This window comes from Macaca mulatta, chromosome 12 (assembly GCF_049350105.2).
Source record: "Macaca mulatta isolate MMU2019108-1 chromosome 12, T2T-MMU8v2.0, whole genome shotgun sequence".
In the NCBI taxonomy this organism is placed as follows: Eukaryota; Metazoa; Chordata; class Mammalia; order Primates; family Cercopithecidae; genus Macaca; species Macaca mulatta.
This window is the reverse complement of record NC_133417.1, coordinates 1,649,379-1,668,168: the sequence shown is the minus strand read 5'-3', so window position 1 is coordinate 1,668,168 and position 18,790 is coordinate 1,649,379.

Sequence of the window (18,790 nt, the reverse complement as noted above, 5' to 3'; positions counted from 1 at the left end):
CACCCTACCCTGTTTTGTAATTATTCGTTTGCATCAGAATTTTGAATCCACGTACCTGAGATGATACTTACGTATGCATGTACGCATGCATGTGTGTGCATGTGTGTATGCGTGTGTATGTGCGTGTCCACGTGTCCATGTGCACGTGTATATGCATGTATGTGTGTGCATGTGTACGTGTGTATATGTATGTGTGTATATGAGTGTACGTGTATGTGCATATGCGTGTGTATGCATGTATGTGCGTATGTGTGCATGCATGTGCGCTCATGCACACACGTGTACATGTGCATGCACGTGTGCACGTGCATACACGTGTATGTGTGTATGTGTATGCACATATGTACACACGTGTGTACATGTATAGGTACGTGTATGCATGTGTATGCATCTGTGTGCACACAGATATACCTTTTCCTTTCATACAGGCTGTTTTGAGTATTGCTGTTAGGCAGTGACAATTTTCTGTTTCCTCAGTCAGAAAATGGGTAGCTCATCATTAATAAAGATGAGCATTCAACATCAGGAATAACTAAATACAAATGAAATTGTCATATTAAATAAATAAATTCCAAAACAAAGGCAATGTTCTGTACTATGTGTTCACATTGAACTTTCTTATAAAAATTGGTGTGAATGTTTCCCACTTATTGGAAATCACATGACTAGTTTAAGCCAAAACGTGGAATATTAATTAATTCTATTTTCAGATCACTTTTGCATATTTATGATTGATCTGTTCTGCTGTTCTGGAAGCTCTGAAAACCACTCTGTCTTACTCTAGCTGATGCCACGGTTGTGAGAATTCAGGGAAACAAGGTGTTTGCCAGTTTAAGTATTTTAGATCTCAAACTGCCTCTTTTCTGCATCATAAACCAGTCTTAAAGAAAGACATAGTGTGACTTGTAGTGGATTATGTCAGTTTTATTTTCTGTGGCTGAATCATCACTCTACGTTGTGAATTAATGTTATTTTTCAGATCGTCTTCATAACACAGGGAGGTTCTCCAGTGTTGAGTGCAGGTTCAGTGAAAGTACTAACACTGTTACTACGGACTTAAACAGACTTGTTTTCTGAGGTGATAACCTTGGAGTCAGGCATTCAGTGTCCGCCCATCTCTTGGTTCCGAGTTCTCGGTCCCCTCCCGCTCTCCTCCCCCTGTACCCTTACTACTGTCTTACCTTCTTTTTGACTCCTAGGCCCTCGGAAGATGGTGTGTTGGGGGCAGGTGCCTGCTGTGAAACTTTGATAACTTTGGGAGAGAACTTTTTCTTTGGAGCAAGACCCCTCTCAATAAACTTTCAGTAGCCTGAGTATCATCTGTTGTGTGAACTATTTGTGGAAAATGTTCAGCATTTTTCCTTGGATTTTGACTGATCTTTCTCCACCTGCCAGTTTCTTCTCAGTTTGCCATGTCTGTACCCTCACCAACCCGTTCCAGCCCTGGTTACGTGTAAAGTATTTGAAGCAGAACTCTGCAGATGAGAGAGTGTGTGTCACCACCCCGAGTTCCCTTCCTGGCCTCTGAGTGTCGGTTGTGTTTTGTTCCGAGGGACGACTCTGAGGCTCCTGGCCCCTGTTTTGGAGCACCCCACAGCAAAGTGGGTGTAAAATGAAAAATGGGTTTATGCTGTATTATTATAATTCATAGAGTAGATGATAAAAATGCTTGAATCTGAACAGCAGCTGAAAATGAGGACATGGTACCAGTTTGAATGTTGGACGACTTTCTTGAAAAAAGCTTTCATCAAATTTAGAAACTGTGCGTGTGCTGTTTTCTATTTCATACTTAGAATCTGTATAGTGTGTGTTGTATGAATGTGTTGTATGAGTGTGTTGTGTTGTATGTGAGTTGCAGGGGTTGTATGTGTGTTGTATGTGCATATTGTGTTGAGTTGCACTTATTGTATGTTTGAGTGTTGTGTGTTGTATGAGTGTGTTGTACGTGTATTTGTGAGTTGCATGCTTTGTATATTGTATGAGTGTTGTGTGTTGTATGTGTGTATGTGTATGTCGTATATGAGTTGCATGTATTGTGTGTGATGTATGAGTGTTGTGTGTTGTATCAGTGTGTTGTACATGTGTTTATGTGTTGCATGTGTTGTGTGTTGTATGAGTGTTGTGTGTTGTGAGTGAATTGTACATGTATTTGTGTTGAGTTGCGTGTGTTGTGTGTATGTTGTATGTGTTATATGTTGTATGAGTGTTGTACGTGCATGCTGTGTTGTGCGTGAGTTGCATGTGTTGTATGTGTTGTATGAGTGTATTGTATGTGTATGTTGTGTTGTGAGTTGCATGTATTGTGTGTACATTGTATGAGTGTTGTGTTGTACGAGTGTGTTGTACGTGCATGTTGTGTTGAACGTGAGTTGCATGTGTTGTACGTGAGCTGTATGAGTGTGTTGTATGTGTATGTTGTGAGTTGCATGTATTGTATGTATGTTGTATGAGTGTTGTGTGTGCATGTTGTGTTGTGAGTTACGTGTGTTGTGTGTTGTATGAGTGTTGTGTGTTGTATGAGTGTGTTGCATGTGCATGTTGTATGTGAGTTGTGTGTTGTGTGTGCTGTATGAGTGCATTGTTCATGCGTGTTGTGTTGTATGTAACTTACGTGTGCTGTATGTGTGTATGAGTGTGTTGTACGCACATGTTGTGTTGTGAGTTGCATGTATTGGTTATGTGTCGTATGAGTGTGTTATAAATGCACATTGTGTTGTGAGTTGCATGTATTGGGTATGTGTTGTATAGGTTGTGTGTGTTTGTGTGCAGTGTGTGTTGTCAGTGTTGTATAAGCCCATTGTACATGCGTGCTGTGTTGTGTTGCATGTGAGTTGCATGTTGTCAGTGTGTACCATGTGAGAGGCGGGGCATCCACATGACTGCTCCTCAGTGAGTCCTGCCTTGCAGCCCCTTCGAGCTTGTATCTTCCCGAGCAGCCTAGAAGCAGCAGCCTGTTTGCCTCTGCCCCTCCCCAGGAGACCTCAGCCAGGTCCTGTGCTCAGCCCCCCGCTGGGCAGTCTGCCTCTCTTGTCTCTCTCTCTTCTCTCTCATCATCCTCCTGCGCCTCCTCCTTCTCGGGACCTGCATCCTTCCTCTGTGCTTCCTGGCAAGCCACACCTGGGACGTTGGAGTTCAGGCTGTCCTCCAAACCGTTTGCTCCTCTCTGAAGAGCGCCCCCCTTGACTGGCCGTGAGCAGCTGGAGTGGATTGCAGGGAAGGGAGGTGGGTGTTCCTGTAGAGACGCCAGGGTCTTACCTGGGGAGAAGGGAGCCTGCACTGGGCAGGCCGCCCTCCTGAGGAAGGGGATGGGGTGGGAGGAGGCTTTCGTGGACAAGGGGCCCACCTCCTGCCCTCCTTCCCTCTATCCCAGTCTGTTGTGAGGGAGGGCGGGACCCTAGGTGATTTCTATGCAGATCTTCAATTATCCACGCTGTGAAACAAATACTTCTGTTTTTAAGATCAGAGGAAATCTCCTTTGTTTGTCTGCCTTTTATTTTATTTTACGTTATGTTTTTTTGAGAAGGAGTTGCCCAGGCTAGAGTGCGGTGGTGTGATCTTGGCTCACTGCAACCTCCACCTCCCAGGTTCAAGCAATTCTCCTGCTTCAGCCTCCTAGGTAGCTGGGATTACAGGTGCCCGCCACCACATCTGGGTAATTTTTGCATTTTTAGTAGAGATGGGGTTTCACCATGTTGACCAGGCTGGTCTCGAACTCGTGACCTCAAGTGATCCACCCGCCTTGGCCTTCCAAGGGGTTGGGATTACAGGCGTGAGCCACCGTGCCCGGTCTGTCTGCCTCTTAGTTAGAACCTGTGCATTTTATGTTTTACATTTCACTTTTCTGGGTCAGAACAGTAGTGTTTCTTTTTCGTAGTGTTGCGATGAATGTCCTTTACGATTAGGAGACTGGGTTGGCTGCCCACTGGAGAGTGGTATCACTGGGTCAAGGTCACCATCTGCCCCAGCAGCGTCCAGAGTGTTTAGAGTCTTTCCTGGACGTAGACACCCTTTTGTCTGACGTTCAGATAAAACCAATCACTGCATTCAGTTAATCAAAGAGGTCAGAGCTGGGAACCGTTAGTGCACATCCACCTCTCCCGAGGGTGTTCACGCCTCTTCCACGCGGGGCTAGGCTGCTGCTGAGCATGGTTCTGCTGGCTGTGGCTGTGGCCTCTTTCCTCAACCACAGCCATCGCAGGCCTGCCACAGTTTTTATTCTTCTAGAAGAGAATAGGCAACACAAGAGAAGCAAGGTATGTTAGATATGAAACCGTTAAAAATTATTTCCTCAAACATTGTATATATTTTTTGCTCACACCTAATTTGATAGCAATTTTAAAAAGATTAAAATGAAAAAAAAATTCCCCTATATTAAGTCTTTGAAAGGCATCCAACTTAGTTTTCATACAATTATTCACTCTTTGGAGTCATACTTTATTGGTTTCAGTAATGTGTAAGAAATGCACCAGCATAAACAGATTTAGGAGCAAACAGCAGCTTCGTAATTATAGTTCAGCTCGTGGGGCCCAGCTGTGGGGGTGCAGCCTGTGCCTGCCTGTGCACCAATAGGGCTGGTCACCTTGAGCATCTGGGAGTGTCTGGGTAAGTGAGGTCTGGGCAAGGCAGCATCCACAGACCTGCGTAGTTCTCACTTTGTCCACGTTATCCGACAATGCCACAAAATTATCAAGTAAGTGTTCTCCAAGCGCATATTCAGTTAGTGTTTGGAAAGTGCATAGGTACCTCATACAGCACCTTTAAGAGGAACTAGGAGCCCAGGAATGAGAGCGGGTGTGAGACCTGTACTCTCTTTGCATAGATAAAATATGCATGTGCATATCTGAGGCCAGAAAGTTAGATTGGGGCCAGAATGTGGAAGTCCTTACCTGTGGGATACTAGGGAACCACTGAGGGTTTCGGAGAGAATCGTGTCTCTGATGTGCGGCATGCCGTGGAGCCGGGGGGTGACAGGGCAGGCTCATGCAGGGCACTCGCTGTGGCCGGAGGAGGAGAGAAGGCAGCCAGTGAGCTGAGCAATTCGGTGCCTGGGTCAGGAGGGGAAGAGGGAGTACAGGAAGGCGGATAAAGCTGCGAGTCTGCACCCCGAGGTCGCCGTTGCGCTTTGCCGGAAATCAGGAGAAGCAAGTGTGGACCTGACTCAGAGATACTTAGAGACACCACTGCAAGCTGCAAGTTTGGAAATACAGGAGGAGGCTTGGGGGAAATCTGGAGCAGGGAGCATTTGGGAGCCTCTTAGGTAGAAGTGCACGTCAAGTAGCCAGCGTGTGAGGCGTGCATGTCTGGAGAGAGGAGGCCAAAGGAAAGCCCACATTTGGAAATGGAGGAAGGGTTGGAAGACCCAGAGAAGGCCCTGCTTAGAGTCCAGAGAAGAGCTGGATGGCGCAGTTCACGAAAGCCCAGAGCCGAGAGTTTCCAGGAGAAAGTCCCAAGTGTTGCTGAAAACCAGGGGGCAGGACTCCAGTTGGAGCCTGTGAGGGGAGCCTGGCGGCCCTGATCCCTGAGAGCAGCCAGAGCCTGGGTGTCATGGTGGAAGTGGGTGGGAAGTGAGTGCAGGAAGCAGGTGGAGATGGTCCTTCAAGGCCTGGTGCTTCACACAGGTAGCCAGCTGTGGACCGAGACACAACTGGAGAGGGGCCTGAACCCAGAGCATCTCCAGGTGGAGGAGGGAGCCAGGAAGGGCAAAGGTATCCGGAAGAAAGGTGGCAGGCATGGAGCCAGGTCCCCAGGGAGGCTGCAGTCTTCTTTCCCTGTTCATGGACTGGTTGTTGGTTATTTTGAGTTCTCAAAGTCGTCCACTCGGTGCGGTCCAGAGAAAGTTCCCAGGGTCTCAAGCCGGAGCAGGCCTTGTGCTTTTCCGAACACTGTGCGTGTTGACTCAGGGTTACCGTCAATGGCTAATTCTAGCGTGTCTTTTGTTGAAGTCTGCAGAAGAGCCTCAACCAGCACCGGCTTTTGAAGAACTTAGAAAACTTGTGTTCTTCTGATTCTGGGATTTTTGCCTGAAATGCCTCGTATATTTTTGGCTAGGTGTTGTTAGCACTTGTGTTACAGCATTTGGAGCTCTGTAGTTTTGTGATGTGCTAGCTGTGAGGATGTTTAAAATTAGATTCCTAGAAATCAGGTTATAGGAGCTCTCGGCCATGCTTCATGGGTTATGTTTTGACCCCTCATAGTGGACCCCGTTGCAGTGGCTATTCTTAGTATTTGTGGAACACCTGACTGGTGATGCTAGGAGAATGTGATTTGTTTTCTTTGTAAGTCTAAAGTCTAATGACCTTGTAGAGTCTTTATACCCATCTCTTATAAATCAGCTTTAATATACTTGAAAATGTCCTCATTGTGCCCTTGAAAAGCAGGCTCACATTTTAAAAGTCATCCTTTTAAAATCCTTTTCTGCAGCCTGTGCCCTTTGTCTGTTTTGTTACCTTCACTGCAACATCATGAAACAGGGACAAGGGCTAGAATCTGTTTCATACACAGAACTTGAAACAGGGACAAGGACTAGAATCTCTGTTTCATACACAGAGCTGAACTGTGCTGAGCGACCTGCTATGCTGACGTCTGTTTCTGTCATGAGAGGGAACCCAGGCCTCTTGACTTTTCCTTTTGTACATTTTCAAAAAGAATATTTTTTCCTCTCTTGGGTCCATTCCATTGTGGGATTCTCTCCTAAGGCTGTTTCTTTGCGTTCCATTTTGACAAGTATGATTTAGTTTCCGAGATGATGAAAGGGCAGTGAAAAGGCCTGGGAAAGAGAAAGCAGGAAGAGAAGGAATTATCTCATGATTTCAGTCAGAAGGAAATCACTCAGACAGAAACGCTATTCCAAGTGGGTCAGATCCCAGGAAGTGGGATTGAATAAGTGACATGGTATCGCACAACTCTGTTTTACATTCTTGCTGTTGCCAGGGGTAACGAAAAGAACGAGTATATTCATTCCGAGGTCAAATATATATCTTTGCTGACTCTGACTATAATTAGCAGAATTCGTTCAGTTCAAGTTTGAGAATACCTTTACAGAAGAGGGTCTTCGTGCCCATGTGCCTATTTCTATTTATATGTTCACACGTATTGGAGTATAAATGTGTGTGTGCTGTGTGTGAGACCTCATTATTTGAAACAAGAAATGTGCAGTAGAGCTTGTTAATTACGGGAAGGTACATTTGGGGGATAAACCACTTTGTTTAGAATTGAATAATGGGGTCTTTGAGGGATGTATATAAGTATGTGTGTTTGCATTTATGTGTATGAAAGTGTATATTGCATGTATATGTGTTGTGCATGTATGTGTGCCTTTGCGTGTAATGTACATGTGCATGCATGTGTATATGTGTGCATGTGTATTTGTGTTGCATGTATGTGTGTGCATGTGTTACATGTTTAGGCACGACTGCACATATGTGCAAGTAGGCATGAATGGATGCTCATGTGTATATAGTTATACATGTATATTTGTGCATGTTACGTCTACGCATTTACATATGTATGTGTGTCAGAATGTGTACGTATATGCATGTGTGTTTGAGTGTTGTGTGTATGCTTGTGCGTGTGTGTTTGAGTGTTGTATGTTTGTGCGTGTGTGTTTGAGTGTTGTGTGTATGTGTATGCATGTGTTATGTGGTGGTATTATGTGATTATGTGAATGTGTGTGCATGTGTGAATGTATGTATTGCATGTAGGTGTGCGTGTCCATGTGTATGTGTGTGTGTGATATGTGTCTGTGCATGCATGCATGTGCACATTTGATTTGTGAATCCTCTCTGGGAGGGGCATGTTCCTGGAGACAGTGCATGGGATCCTCCGCTGTCCTCTCAGGGAGAGAGACATTATGAAAGTTCGAGCTAGCGGGTCAATGGTATTTGCCAGGAGGTCTGGCTTATGATTGGTATTTCTAGTTGCAGACATGCAGGTTGAGCTTTGCTGGACTCAGAGGAGGGTCATTGACTCTGCCCACTGAATGATACCAGCGTCTCTGCTGCTTCCTTTTTGTGCCGGCTTCCCAGAGCTGAGACAGCTGCTCTCAGACGCATTGTACTTTTCTCTCCATAAAAATCTGCAGCATTTGTTAGCAGTCCAATAGCAGACCGAGTGGCAGGTCCAAGGGCAGGTCCAGCGTCAGGTCCAGCATCAGGTCCAGCGGTAGGTCCAGCATCAGGTCCAGGAAGAGGTCCAGCGGCAGGTCCAGTGTCAGGTCCAGCGGCAGGTTCAGCCAACTTTCCACATGGCCCATGTGAAAATGTACCCTCTCCCTTCCATTTTTTAAAGCAGTAGTTATTAGTAGAGCCTACTGCCATTTCTCCTTGAGCTCCTCACAGTGGATGGTAAGCATTTGCTTTATTAAAGCAAAGTTCCGTGCTCTTTGTGCTAAGTCTCCTCTGCCTTTCTGTGAGAGGCTAGAATTGGGATTGACCCTCAGCTGTGCCAGAGCCTTGGTACCTGTCTCAGTTCTGGAATCTACTCTGTGCTTGTTGCCTTCCATCCACCGACAGCCGTCTGTCTTCCTGTCACTCCTTCAACACGGAGTCCAGCAGAGTGCACACAAGTGAGCCTGTGTGAATGCTGGTTTTGTAGGATCTTATCGGGACCTTAGTCATCTTTTCACTAGGAAACCAGACACTGCAAAGGACTTAAAGAAAAGCCCAAAGAAGCCGTATCAGTAGAATCATAGAGACAGAATCCTACAACCATAGGAAATGGCATTGATTATCATGAAATGTGCATTTATGTGAGGCATAGTAAAACATCACATTTCTTACTGGGTAAGAGCTTGGAAAAGAGATTATGAAAGTATAACTGACTCTACTCTTGTATCGTAGAACATGGTAAAATGATGCAAGGTATTGTATAGAATGGAACAAACAGAATAGAATTATATAGAGTAGCGCAGAATAGAACAAATAGCATAATGTTATATAGGGTAGCATAGAATAGAAGAAACAGTGTAACATTATGTAGTATAGTATACAATAGGAAAAATCGTATTACATGGTCTAGAATAGAACAAGTGGGATAGTATTGTAGAGTATTCAGTTGAACTAATGACGTAGTATTGCATAGCATAATACAATCTAGATTAGAACACACAGCATAGTATTAATATTACGTAGTGTGGTGTGGAATAGTAGAGTCGCATGGCACAGAACAGAGAGGATAGTGTTCTGTAGCACTGATGCAGGAGTTTTGCTCTTTAGCTCAGCTGGGTCCAGGTTCTTGTCTAATGACCAGGAAGAAACAGGCACGGGGACATCGAAGAGTGAGTGCAGTGGAACTCGTTAAGCTAAAAGTTAAGCTCTCAGCGAAAAGAGGGGTCCTGAGAGCAGATTGTTGGTCGCCCCCTTCCCAGTTGACTACAAGGGCTTTTATATAGAAGCTGATGGGGCTGGGCTCGCTGTCTAAGGAGCAAATATTCACCCCATTCCCTCGTGTGCATGGGGACCCTTAGTCTGCTGTGAGCATGTTTAGGCGAGCCCCCCGTGCAAGTCCCCCTATCTGCACAAAACATGGACTGGAGGCTCTCTGGGACCCTTCCCTTACTGTCTGCCTAAAGCAAGCTGGCTAACTCCTTTCTGTATAGAAGAAAATAGAATAGAATAGAATAGAACAGATAGTACAGTATTTTATAGTATGGAATGAAGCTGTAGTATTCTATCATAGAGAATGGAATAGTATAGAATAGAACAAACAGATCGCACTAGTGTAGTATAGAATAGTAGCCTCATGCAGCACGGAGCAGTGTTGTGCTCCCTATGTACAGAGTGTAACCACCAGGAGAGCGTTCTTCAGTGGGGCGTCACTGGCCCTTCATATTTCTTTGGTTCTGCGGAAATGAGGAGAGGGAGTTAAGAGAGGGGGAGGAGGTTGGCTTTCTTACTTTTAAGGCGCTCATTACTTCTTGGGGATCATTTGATGGTCCCCTTTGGTAGTATTCTGTGAAGCAGTCTCTGTACTCTGTGTAGGGTGAAATGTGGGGCAGTCTGTGGACTCTGTGTAGGGTGAAATGTGGGGCAGTCTGTGGACTCTGTGTAGGGTGAAATGTGGGGCAGTCTGTGGACTCTGTGTAGGGTGAAATGTGGAGCAGTCTGTGGACTCTGTGTAGGGTGAAACATGAAGCAGTTGAGAAAGGATGAAGTCAGAAGTAGCTCAGCAGAGATGCACCAACTCTTACCTGGGAGACTGTGGAGCAGTCTGTGGACTCTGTGTAGGGTGAAATCAGGTGTTTTATGTAAATAGTTGTCTCATGCCTGGCACATGGCAGAGCCTCCGTGGATCTTGCCGTCATGAACCCTCTGATAACTTCTCTACAGTGCCCTCCACACTATAAATACCACCCATTGTGGGAAGTCCGGGCCTTTTCAAAGGCTGGGTTTCATTTTAACAAAATTGGAATGCCCTGCATATTTGGAATGGCCAGATCATCCTGCACTTTTGACTTCACCTGTCCAGCTAGGTACACCTCCCTGCGTGCTGCCAAGGTTTACGGCGGAATTCCCTGACGCCACTACCCTCACTGCCTGCACCTGAATCTGCTGTGGGGTCATTTCCTTATTGGACTTGTCTGGGGACCTCCTGAGGGGTGGATGGGTGAGGACTGGGTTATCTGGGGAAGGTGTTCATGGCATTCCTGTTTGCAGTCTGTGTCTCTGTTGGAAGAGATGCTTTTAGCACATCCGTTAATCCAGACGTGATTAGCAAGGAGTGTCTCTCCCAGGTAAGAGTTGGTGCATCTCTGCTGAGCTACTTCTGACTTCATCCTTTTTTAAGTCTGTTACAAAGAGAACTTTGGTTTCTCAAGGTTTAAGAATTAATGTCAAAGAGCAATTTAGTGTTCTTTTTGAGTCACCAGCCTTGCTGTGGATGATCCATGAGTCCTTGGTGGTTAGGGCCACAGCACAATCGGTGGGCCGTCTGTTCCCCACCCTGGTGGATACTTTCTCACCCAAAGAAATGTATTCTGTTAACATGTCTCAATTAGAATATTTTAGTAGGAGACAGAGTTATGGCTCTTGTTTTAATTTGTAATAGATGATTACTGTAGCAGGGTCAAGGTTGAGACTTGCAGTGTAGCTCATGGAAAACATTGATTAGAAACACCCAAAATATATCACCAGCTTTGTTGCTGCAGCTCCAAGGGACTAGGAATGCATATATATTTTTTCTTTTGTTATTATTTATTATTTTTATTTTTGAGACAGAGTCTTGCTCTGTCACCCAGGCTGGATTGCAGTGGCATAATTTCAGTTCACTGTAACCTCTGCTTCCAGGGTTCAAGAGAATCTTGTGTCTCAGCCTCCCAAGTAGCTGGGATTACATGTGCCTGCCACCATGCCCAGCTAATTTTTGTATTTTTAGTAGAGACAGGGGTCTCACCGTGTTGGCCAGGCTGGTCTTGAACTCCTGACCTCAAGTGATCTGCCAACCTTGGCCTCCCAAAGTGCTTACATTACACACATGAGCCACTGTGCCTGGCCACCATGATCATTTTAAATGTGGCACTGAATATCTGCCTTTTTTTTTTTTTTTTTTTTTAAGAAGTGCAAATGTTACCTCTCACACCTCTATTCTGTTGCTGGCCTGGGCTGGCCAGCAGGGTTCCCAGGCTCGAGGCCATGTCTGAAGTGTTGTTGGACAGTGTGGATCTGTGACCCCTTGGTCTTTGGGGACGTGGGGCACCCCGAGACACCCACAGTCTTTCGAGGGCTTACGGCTCTGTGTGTGGCTGCTATGAGGCAGCTTTCGGTGGGGAGGAAGGAGAGCAGAGCCCATCTGTCCTGGTGCGGAAAATGCCCAAGAAACTAAAGAAATGGTACAAAAAAACATTATCTGCCCTGGTGCCATTTCTGTTAAAAAAAAGAAAAAATTCACTCTGAATGTGGCTCTGTGCTTGAGGAGGATAGAAAATACCTGGAAAGGCGCAGAAAGTGTTCTTATGGGGTCAGCGCTGGGAAGTGGGATGGGAGGCTTGGGAGTGTGTGCAAAGGAGGACGTGGCGTACTTTATTCTTGTTTATTTGGTAGAGCAAGTGATGAAAGTGAAGCTTGAGTGATCAGAGCAGCTCGGCCTGGCCATGGGTAGATCCCAGCATGTCCCGCCTCCCGCCTCCAGCTGCAGCTGTTTCTCAGTCACAGATGAGACAGGTGGCCTGAGGCTGTGGGCCGAGGAGGGGCAGCTCGGTGTCCTGAGCACCTGACTGTCCAGGCTGCTCTTGGGCCAGCCTGAGGGAAGGGGCGGAGGAGAGCTGGGAGGGTGCACAGTGCGTCCTCCTCCCCCGCCCTGGGACTGAGGTAAGCCCAGGCTGCTGTCAGGATGGAGGAAGATGCCCTCAGGACGGAGGAAGAGGCCGATGGAGTTTGGTCAGCAGCCAGTGTTGTCTTTCCCACAGGGCTTACGCAGTGCGCCAACTCGCAGGAAAACACTCTGCTTTAGTTTTTAAATTTTGCTCATTCTCTTTATCGAGCTGGTCATGATAAGATTTGGATATTGTTGGTAGGAATCAGTGTCAATTGCATACAGTTGACTCTTGTCCAACACAAGCTTGAGCTTTGCGGGTCAACTTATAGGTGGATTTTTTCAACCAAACTCAGGGAGAAAATACAGTGTTCTGCCACGTGAAACGCATGTTGGCGGGCTGATTCTTTGTACACGCAGAAAATACAGCGTTCCTGCCATGTGAAACGCGTGTCGGAGGGCCGACTCTTTGTACACGCAGGTTCGGCAGGTCCACCTGTGGGGCTTGAATGTGCCTGGATTTGGTGTCCATGGGGTCCTGGAACCGACTCCCTGAGTCCAGCGAGGCTGGCCCCGGGATCGACTCCTTGAGGACAGCGAGGCTGGCCCCGGGACCGGCTCCCTGAGGACAGCGAGGCTGTTTCTAGTAGCAGGTGGTTTATTTTGTGTTTTCCCCCTGGCTCCACACCCCGTTCTCAGAGACACGGCTGTCACAGGGGGACCAGCTGGGGCAGGGGAAGAATGGAGGGCACCTGGTAGAAGTGGCCGTGGACTCTCTTAGGAACGATAACCGTGACACCTACCGTAGACGAAGATGTTGTTGGTCTGCACTCTTCTCGTGTTGGTCTGGGGCATACAGTGGCCGTGGGCTGGTGTGGTCCACAGCCCCGGGCTCCGTGGTCCCTGACCCTGAAATCCCATCCGGTCCTGTGTCACCTTGGGCCAGCTGTCTCCTGAGGGGAAGGGAACAGGGAACAGCCCTCCCCGCATGGCCTCCCCAGCACCACCCACCCCCAGGACCTCCAGTGTTGACCCTGCTGGGGGCTCCTCTCTCCTGGGGGGACCTTGTCCCAACAAGAGGACTCCATGGGCTGCAGGAGGTGTCGAGCTATTTTCTCTCCTGGAACTGGGTTGCTGGCAGCTCCCAGATGCAGGAGGAAAGGCTCAGAAGTGCCTTCATAATAAGGAGTTGTTGACGTGAACTTTGGACAGCAAACACTGCTTACATTTCCTTTTCCATTTTGATGCGTTAATGGTGTGCGGCAACACCGTGACACACGGGGATGCAGGTGATGGGTGACCCCCCCGCAAGGGGGCCATGCACCTGTTTGATAAGAAGGCATGCTTCTCTTACTGCAAATAAAAACTTTTAATGGTTTTCTGCCAGAAAGACCCTGTCTTTATGTAGGATACATAGCGGATCATTTGGCAAGGGATTGGGGATTTGGGGTTAAACTAAAAACAAATTAATTTCATTTTGTAGCACTCTGAACGCATTTGAGTTAATTATTCATTGAGAATTTGAATAGCACACACTGTTCTGACTTCCATTTTCCCCCTAATGAACGGCATTTGCTGTAACATGACAAAACCCTTAGTCTTAGAATTACTGGGTAATGTGGAAAAAGTCAAAGTTGGTTCTCTGTTGTTTTGCTTTAAGGAAATTATATTACTTTGCAGCCACTTAGTTTTCTCCTTTCCAGTAAGAAAAATTGCTTTCTTATTACCTGAAAATTCGTGAAGGTCAAGGGGACACAGGCTGCAGTGCATTAAAAGCCACCATCAAATGTGGACGTGGACCGAGTTTTCCCCTGTTCTCTCCCACCATCAAATGTGGACGTGGACTCAGTTTCCCCCTGGTCTCGCCCATCATCAAATGTGGACGTTGACCCAGTTTCCCCGTGTTCTCGCCCATCATCAAACGTGGATGTGGACCCTGTTTCCCCCGTTCTCTCCCACCATCAAATGTGGACGTGGACCCAGCTTCCCCCTGTTCTTGCTAACCATCAAATGTGGACTTGGACACACTTTCCCTCTGTTCTTGCCCACCATCAAATGTGGGCACGGATTCAGTTTCCCTCTGTTCTTGCCCACCATCAAATATAGATGTGGACCTAGTTACCTTCTGTTCTCACCCACCATCAAATGTGGGTGTGGGCCCAATTTCCTTCTGTTCTTGCCCACCATCAAATGTGGACATGGACTCAGTTTCCCTCTGTTCGTGCCTACCTTGCCACCATGGCTCATTTCACAATCACTCAGGAAAGGAAGAAACATTATTTTTAATAGGCATAAAGGCAGTTGTTTTTAACCTAAGGAACAGGACATAATTCCAGCAATGGAAATGACCAGCCGAGTGGGTCTGTGTGAGGTTTGGAAGAAAAAAAGTATTTTAAGTTCCCCTCTCTGTGTGTGCCCACCTCCCCCAGTTGAGAGTCACAGATTTAATTACTTTAATTTTGAGCTTAAAATAATTTGACAACCTAACAAAAACTACTACAGTCCTATAAAATTCTACTGTGTGTTTGGTTTTTCAGTTGCTTTTCTGAATATGGTAAATGAATGCATTATGAGTTGTTATTTTAGTAATTGCTGTAAAAATTAATGTATGTTATAACCAAGTGTTATAAAGTTAATTTAGCACCAAAGGAAAGCTAAAGCTGCATTGATTTCCCAGTGTAGTTGTGCATAACAACGGCTCCATGAGGCAGGCGCTGTGACCCTGCAGTCTGGTGGGAGCAGGTGCCACCTGGCTGGTGCGTTCGCTGCCCGTCCCCTCTTGCTGCCAGGCAGCTTTGCAGTTTCCAGGCTATGCGGGAGTTGAGGCCGGTGGTCAGTAAGAGACGGTGGGGAGTTGGGTGGTGCAGGTTGACGTGGGGTGGAAGGAGGCGTGGAGAGCCTGGGGAAGCCTGGACAGCAGCTCCGGTACCTGCACAGGGGAGCAGGGTGCAGCGGCACGGGACAGTGAGTAGCTCCCGGAAACAGCCCTTGGGGTTTCTATAGACGAGTCTGTCTTCAGCTCTGCACCCCTTTCCTGCTGAGTCCGGGTGGAGAGTGGAGGCGTCGAGCGCTTGTTTCTCCAGGTGAGGGCCCATCGGACACAGCCAGTGTTTCCTGGAGTCCCCTCACCTGGGAACGTGCCCCTGCTCTTTTCAGAACAAAACAAATCTTAGTTAAACTTGACACATCACCTTTCCAGAAGGTGTTTAAGTCTGTATGCCTGTTAAGTCACCTAACTTTAAAGAGTAATGATACAATATGCTTCTTTTTAGGGGAGAAAACCTAGCTGATTTAAAAGATAAAATCAGAGGTTGGGGTCGCAGCATTTTGGAGGAGACTTGGTTTATGTCCTAGTGGGCAGCAGTGTTTCCTCAACTATGGTGTTTGCTCTATTATTACATTACAGAGGTGACACTTCAAACATAAGGAAATGGAAGTCAAAACAGCCCCCCCCCCCATTCAGAGATAAACGTTATCAACATATTCATGCACTTCCTTCTGCTGTTTTTGCTCTTCACTTTTTATTTTAAGGCCACGTTCGTAGGATGGATATATAATTGTTTATGGTGACTTTAAAAGCACCTTTCTTGCTAAAAGGAGTATTTTTTCAGTCTGGAAAATTTAGACAACATGTTTTGTTTAAAACTTAATTATAATACCACCGTGAAGTCATCAATGTTTTTATACATTTTCTTGGTCTCTTTATGGACTTAATAGATACAATTTAACAAATTGGAAATAACGTAATTTTATGCATAAAATGTTTCTTGGCATTAGAGATGGAGCAGAGAGGAGGCACAGGGCTTCCCGCTGGCTGAGGTCCTCCCAGGGTGTGACCAGCAGCCTCCCAAGTTTAGGGTCTGCACGGAGTAAGATTTCTAAATTGCCTTACACCACAACCCCTGCAGCCACGCATCCCTTTGATAAGGGGGTGTACTCTGATAGATTTTTCAAGACAAGAGTTTGCTGGATCTGAGGCTGTTTCAGCTGCTTCTGGAGACGGCAGCTCTGGGACGTTTGTGCCAGCTCTCCCTCAAGACCCCACGGATGCCACATCCTCATCTTTTGGAACCCAGTGTTGTAGAGGAGAAGTCTGAAGCCAGTTTGATTTTTGCTTCTTGGTAGGAAACTGATGTTTTCAGGCTTTTCCCCTTTATTTCCATAATGAAGATGATGTCCCACCTCATCCAGAGGTGTGTTTGTTACCTTGTCGGGAATGTCCAGCCCTTATGTGCCCCTTCAGGTCCTCGGTCCCTTTCTCAACTTCCTCGCAATCCTCCCCATCTCATCCATCTTCACTGTATGTAATTCTGTTATTTTTTTCATTTTTGTGCTCACTTTCCCATGCGACTTTTGTTCTTGTTTCACAGATGCCCGTGCCAAACTTTATGTCTGGGGCTCGAGGGTCGTGTTTTATTCTGTCTGCCTCTGCATGTACTTTTGAGAAGTGGGGTTGGAGGTTGCCCCCCAGGTGCTGTTTCAGCTGGACCTGCCCAGACTCTGTGAATTGGGGGCGTCGGGCAAAGCCCATGTGGCTCTATGGTGGGCCGTGTTGCTGAACTGTACATCTGAGGTTTGGGGGCCGTGTTTCATTCTGTCTGCCTCTGCATGTACTTTTGAGAAGTGAGGGTGGGGGTTGCCCCCTGGGTGTTTCAGCTGCACCTGCCCAGACTCCCTCAAGTGGGAACGTCGGGCAGAACCCGTGTGGCTCCACGGTGGGCTCTAGTGCTGACAGAGCAAGAAGCCGCACTCCCAGGACGTGCTTGCAGCTGTGGGCAGGACTGGGATTGTGACAGGATCATTTCCTTCTCTAAAATACATCTCAACTGTTATCCAGAGGGTTGGCTGCAGGCTTTCAACAGCTTCACTCTTCTTAGTGACCAGGAGACAATTCACTAAACAGAGTTGCCGTCAGGGTTTAATTAGGAATTTCTGCGAGTGGCTGGCGGTACAGCTCCCTCTGCAAGCCTCCTGCAGCCTCCCCGTCCCCACTCTTGGGCCCAGCCACCTGCATTGGTCTGTGGAGGCTGCACATTCTCTGTTCTCCTAAGGGGCTCCTGGACTTCGGGACAGCCTTGGTAAGTTGATGTGTAACTCCCAGTTTCTTCTCTCTTTAAGTAAGTACGTTCAGGAACCCTGATCTTCTAAATTGTTTCATCTTTGTAAAACAGCCACAGTTTCCTAAGCCACCTTGTGTCTGAATGTGAATCACTTGTTATTTTTCACTGCAGAATGAACAGAACTGGAATCATAAGATTTAGAAGGTGATGAAAAGACAGAGGTTAGCGTATTCCATTTTCTCACCTTTTCCTTACACTTTTTCCTTAAATGCACCCCTCGTATGTCTGTGAAGTTCTTCCCAATTCTGTAAAGTCACTCCATCCTCAAGTGGAACATTTGTGAACAGTAACAAGTATTGATGTGTACACCTCTGCAACCCCGCTGGAATTAATGCTTTTTATTTATGAATGGATGGTCATCAGATGGCCAGAGGGATTCCCTGTGAATTGCGGGGGTCCTCATGCCTGCTTGTGAGTGACATGCACATGGCGAGGGCTAGGGAATCTGAGTCTCTGTGATTCGAGTAGTGACATCGTTTACGCAAGGCAGGTGGATGACTCTTTGAGCTTGGCATGCTCCTGGGTGGCACAGCACAGCTGACATGGAGTGGGGCAAGGGCTTGTTCCACGAGTTTCTGTGTTGTTGTTGTTGTTGTTGTTGTTGTTGTTGTTATTTTTTTTGAGATGGAGTCTCTCTCTGTCACTCAGGCTGGAGTGCAGTGGCGCGATCCAGGCTCACTGAAAGCTCCACCTCCCGTGTTCACACCATTCTCCTGCCTCAGCCTCCCGAGTAGCTGGGACTACAGGTGCCCACACCACACCCTGCTAAATTTTTTGTATTTTTAGTAGAGACGAGGTTTCACAGTGTTAACCAGGATGGTCTCGATCTCCTGACATTGTGATCCACCCGCCTTGGCCTCCTGAAGTGCTGGGATTGCAGGCGTGAGCCACCGTGCCTGGCCTGTTTTTGTTTTTTTGAGATGGAGTCTTGCTCTGTCATCCAGATTGAAGTGCAGTGTCATGATCTAGGCTCACTGCAACCTCCACTCACTGCAACCTCTGCCTTTCAGTTCGAACAATTCTCTTGCCTCAGCCCCCCTAGTAGCTGGGATTACAGGCATGTGCCACCATGCCTGGCTGATTTTTGTATTTTTAGTAGAGACAGGATTTTGCCATGTTGGTCGGCTGGTCTTAAACTGTTGGCCCCATGTGATCCACCCGCCTTGGCCTCCCAAAGTGCTGAGATTACAGGCATGGGCCACTGCACCCGGCCCTGTGTTTGACTCTTAAATCTTCTTTTTCTTTTTAATATTTCTGTTTCTGGACGGCCACTCAGTGGATATGGAGGAAGAGTTCACAGATGTCCGTATTACATTTCTTACTTAAATTAGCCTCCCTTGAACACTGCTATAGGGTACAGATGCATGAAGGGCTGAAAGGGTGGTTGCGTCCCAGTAAGTGTGAGCGTGGAGCTGGTCTGTGAG